This window comes from Triticum aestivum, chromosome 5D (assembly GCF_018294505.1).
Source record: "Triticum aestivum cultivar Chinese Spring chromosome 5D, IWGSC CS RefSeq v2.1, whole genome shotgun sequence".
NCBI lineage: Eukaryota > Viridiplantae > Streptophyta > Magnoliopsida > Poales > Poaceae > Triticum > Triticum aestivum.
In genome coordinates, this window is record NC_057808.1 from 210,823,374 (window position 1) to 210,829,110 (window position 5,737).

The window sequence follows — 5,737 nt, forward strand, 5'->3', positions numbered from 1 at the left end:
CGTACTCGCCTAAGTTTAAAAAATCCTGCCGAGTGAAGAGCAACCCTCTCACTCGGGGGCTTAGCTGCAGTCCCGTACTCGCCTAAGTTTAAAAAATCCCACCGAGTGAAGAGCAACCCTCTCACTCGGGGGCTTAGCTACAGTCCCGTACTCGCCTAAGTTTAAAAAATCCCACCGAGTGAAGAGCAACCCTCTCACTCGGGGGCTTAGCTGCAGTCCCGTGCTCGCCTAAGTTTAAAAAATCCCACCGAGTGAAGAGCAACCCTCTCACTCGGGGGCTTAGCTGCAGTCCCGTACTCACCTATGTTTAAAAATCCCACCGAGTGAAGAGCAATCCTCTCACTCGGGGGCTTAGCTGCACTCCCGTACTCGCCTAAGTTCTAAAAAAATCCCACCGAGTGAAGAGCAACCCTCTCACTCAGGGACTTGGCCACAAGTACAACGTGTGCTCTATCCTGATCCGCAAGGACAATGAGGTGCAGGTCGACTACGACCTTCTCCTCAGAGCTGTGCCACAAGTACAATGCGCGCTCCATCCTGATCCGCAAGGAAGCTGAGGTGCGGGTCGACTACGACCTTCTCCTTAGAGCTGTGCCACAAGTACAATGTGCACTCCATCCTGATCTGCAAGGATGACAAGGTGCAGGTCGACTGTGACCTTCTCCTCGGAGCTCCGCCACAAATACAAACAAGAACAAAAGCCTGTTTCATGTGAAGATTCAAGTTCCGCTCGGAAATAAAGACAAGCATATTCAAGTTTAGATAAATCCCGCGAGGGTCCAAACTGCGGATTAAAGTACTCGGGTTCCAGGCCCGAAGGAGTTTTACGGTTACAAAACCACTCGGCATACCAAGGCAAATTTAAACGGATCATAAAAGAGTTTTTTTCACTCCGCAGGAGGAGGGCTGGCAGGCTCGACGAACTCATCCAGGTCGATTCCATCAGCAATCCGAGTAGCAGCAGCAATGAAAGTCTCCATGAAGGACTGGAAGTCAAGCCTCTTGGTGTTGGCAACTTTGATCGCCGCTAGCTTCTCTTCTTTGGCTTCCTTGCAGTGAACGCGAACCAGAGACAGAGCCACGTCAGCACCACACCGACCAGAAGACTTCTTCCATTCCTGCACTCGACCAGGGATCTCATTTAGTCGAGTCATCAGAGACTCGAGATCATTCAGGAATGTCACCCTTGGCCAGAGCGCTGAGTCGATCCGCGACACCGCAACCTTCAGTCGAGTGAGGTAGTTGACGACGCTAGCAAGACGAGATTCCAGTCAGAGCACATTCATGGCAGCTTCATCCTTGACAGGGGAGTTTATGGGGTCCAAGTTCGTTTCGATTTGACCAGTCTCTGCCTCGAAGTTTTGACAGAATTCTGTGCTCACAGAGAAGCAATGAGTCGACGGTTTTACGACTAGTCGACGAAAGAAAATCAATCCGACGAAGACAAATACCTTCTAGCATGAGGAATAACTTCTTGGCGAGTAATCCCAGATAATTCTCCAGCTCGTCTCTCTTGTAGGAGATGTATTCCACCTTGTCAGTCAGGGCGCCCTTGTCCTTCTTCAGTCGAGTCACCTCTTTGTTGGCTTCGTCAAGGGCAGCCTTCAATTTGGTGTTCTCTTCCTCCAGCTTTCCGACTGAGGCCAGCTTCTGGTCGGCGAGTGCCGTTTTGTCTTCTGCCGTTTTTCATGCAGCCGCAAGATCAGAGTCCTTCTTCTCCAAAGCTTGTCTCATTGTTTCTACAAAGAATAACATTCGAGTTAGAAAAAGGAAGGGAAATATAGCAGGAGAATCAGTCGACAAGTTTTCCATACCAGCAGCATCATCCTTAGCCTTCTGCAGATTCGCCTTGGCCAACTCCAGATCAAGATTAAGCTGGATCTGCTTCTGCTCCAAGTCAGCAAACCGAGCTCCAAGTTCACATGATTTCTGTGGACAGAAGATAGTCAGTCGACAGACAAAAAGATTGGTTGCTTCTAAGCAATAAAATAACAAGTTATAAGAGTTCTAAGACTACTGCCGAATCAAACATTCATAGTAGTCTCGAGGACTACACCCAGTGGGTGCACTCAGCGTGCCCCCACTGGTTCAGTGACTTTTCAATTGACTTGGTCCGTCCAGTCGGGAAAAAAACATATGACTTGTTCTCAGACCATAGCCGACTGCTCGCAGTCGACTACGGTCTCGGGGATTGCACCTAGTGGGTGCACTCAGCGTGCCCCCACTGGTTCAGTGACCACTCGAGATGATCTGTTTAGACCGAGTGGAAAAGTTCTGTTCAAAGACCCCCGCCGAATCAAACATTCGACAGTTATCTCGGGGACTACACCCAGTGTGTGCACTCAGCGTGCCCCCACTGGTTCAAAGATTTGATCGACACAACCTAGTCGACTCAAGTGGAAAAACTATTCAGCAAAAATTGAAACACCTAGTGGGTGGACAGATGCAAAATGCATACTGGCAAGTAGAAGCACAATAAAGGTTTTTCAGGTAGCATATCCTAACAGAACAAGCGACAAGCTAGAAGATCAGTCGGAAATCAGCTAACCTGGACATTGGCCTGGAGTGCTGAGATGGCGTCATAAGCAGCTTGACTAGCCTCGCGAACCAATTTCATCTGCTCCATCATGATGACTGCCTGGCGTATAGCTTCCTTGGCAGCACTCACTTGGTCCTCTCGGACGTGATGGGCGGTGAAAAGTGAAGACGGTGGATCAGCTTGACCTTTGCAGTCGACGCTGAAGGTACTGTATTGAACTCATTCTTTATTTATATTGGTGTTAAACTTACTATATTCAAATTTCTTTATGGTTTATAAACTATTTTACTAGCCATTGATTCATCAAAATAAGCAAATAACACACGAAAAACAGAATCTGTCAAAAACAGAACAGTTTGTAGTAATCTGTAACTAACGCAACTTCTGGAACTCCACAAATTCTAGAATAAATTGGTGGACCTGAGGAATTTGTCTAGTAATCATCCGCAAAAAGAATCAACTAAATAACACTCTCCAGTAAAAAGTTGAAGCAAATCTCGTGAGCGCTAAAGTTTCTGTTTTTTACAGCATGATCATAAAGACTTCAACCAAGTCTTCCCAAAGGTTCTACTTGGCACAAACACTAACTAAAGCATAAAAACATCTAAACAGAAGCTAGATGGTTTATTTATTCCTAAACAGAACCAAAAAGCAAGGAACTAAAATAAAATTGGGTTGCCTCCCAACAAACGCTAACGTTTAACGCCCCTAGCTAGGCATGATGATTTCAATGATGCTCACCTAAAAGATAAGAATTGAAACATAAAGAGAGCATCATGAAGAATATGACTAGCACATTTAAGTCTAACCCATTTCCTATGCATAGGGATTTTGTGAGCAAACAACTTATGGGAACAAGAATCAACTTGCATAGGAAGGTAAAACAAGCATAACTTCAAAACTTTAAGCACATAGAGAGGAAACTTGATATTATTGCAATTCCTACAAGCATAAATTCCTCCCTCATAACAATTTTCAGTAGCATCATGAATGAATTCAACAATATAACCAGCACCTAAAGCGTTCTTTTCATGATCTACTTGCATAGAAAATTTACTACTCTCCACATAAGCAAAATTCTTCTCATTCGGAATAGTGAGAGTATCATAAGAGACTCGAATACTATAAATTGTTTCCACATTAAATGAGTAATGTTCAGAAAAAGGGTAATCATAATCATGACAAGTTTTATAAATATAATCATCACTACTCTTTATAGCATAAGTTTCATCACAATAATCATCATAAGTACCAACTTTGTTCTCATCATAATCAATTGAAACCTCTTCCGAAATAGTGGATTCATCACTAAATAAAGTCACGACCTCTCCAAATCCACTTTCATAATTATCACAATAAGATTCAACATCCTCCAAAATAGTAGGATCACTACTTCCTAAAGTTGACACTCTTCCAAACCCACTTTCATCAATATAATCATCATAAGTAGGAGGCATGCTATCATCATTATAAATTTGCATATCAAAACTTGGGAGACTAAAAATATCATCTTCATTAAACGTAGCATCCCCAAGCTTGGGACAAACATTAATTGCAACAAATATATTCTCAAAAACATCATCTTCATCAAACATAGCATCCCAGAGCTTGGGCCTTTTCATATCATAAGCATAATCACTCTCATCATTAATAGTATGGATAGCACCAATAGTATAGCAATTATCATATTCTTCCAAGCAAGTGCCAAAAAGATTTTCAAGATCATAAGAAGTATCATTATCTTCCCAATCATAATCATCACAACAAGCAATAGGCATAACGAGATCATCATCAAGTGCATCATCTTCCACAACTATTTTTGATTCATTTTCATGGGGCACAACAATAATAGGAGCAACATTATTTGGGAGAGATATCTTTGTACCTTTCTTCCTTTTTCTTTTCTTCTTCTTCTTCTTCACCTCATGTGTGGGTTCAATCCTCTTTTTGGAGCTCCTTATTAATGAGATTGGTTGAATAGAAGGCTCCTCCTCGTTACCTGATTCATCATAAGAAATAATAGGAGAATATTGGGAAGTCTCTTCCCTTTCATTAGTGTTTTCTTCATCTTCTATTTGTTTTCTTTTCTTTATGTAATTGGCAATATAAGGATTTTCAATGCAATTCACCGCACAATACATATAAATTTCCTCTAGATCAAATTCAAGAAGTTTATAACGGGCAAATTCTGGAACATAATTAGTTATACGTTTCATTTCTTCGTAGCCCATAAGCAAACTAAGTTAATTATAATGTGCAAGGGAAATCAAGTCATCACAATTTTTGGACACGATTAGATCATGAAACAATTTGCATCAGATAGTTAAATGACCCCGTTCATTTCAAAGTTCACAAGTATGGCCAAGAAAATTTAAATTTTTAGCACAAACATCTAGCCTTTCTTGTAACAATTAATTTCTAAATGCTTATGCCTCTTGCAATATCTATCTTCTCTATTTGATGTGTACTTGCAAACCCAATGCGCTCCACAGAAATTGACATTGTAACATCCCAAATTTTGAATTTGGAATGTTATATATTAGATCATCATTGCATAGCATATTTTATTGCATTTTGGCAAAATTCTCGAAAATCCTAAGCAACTCAAGGACCCTCGGAGAGAGTTGGGGATTTTTCCCGGTTTTCATATTTGATTTTTATCAAATAATAAAACGAGGATTTTTGGTTTTAATTATTTTTCTCTCCGAAAAATATTTCATATTAAAATAAATGAGAGGAGAAAATATGGCTTCTCCAAAATAATTGAAATATTGGAGGAAAAATATTAAAATCAAATATTTGATTTTATTTCGGAGTTTATTTGCAATTTTAATTGCATTGGAAAAATTACAAGTTTTCAAAACTGCATTTTCGGGCCAAGAAAATGTTCATCTCGTTCTAATTATTTTAATTAGACGGTGAAAACTTGTTTTGGCATTTTTGGATTTTTATTTATTTTTCTATGATTTTTCTTATGTTCGGCGAAATAAAATTTTTTTAAAAAAAATCGCCCGAGCGCCGACTGGGCCGAAGCCCAGCCGCGCGGCCCAGCAGCCCACCCCGACTCGTCCCCGACCTAGAGACGGACTCCCGCCGCCGCCCGTGTCCCTCCAGGACACGTTGCCGCCGCCGCCTTGCCCCCTCCCCCACGGCACCCCCCCTACTATATATACTCCCCCACCCCGCCGCCTCACCCCA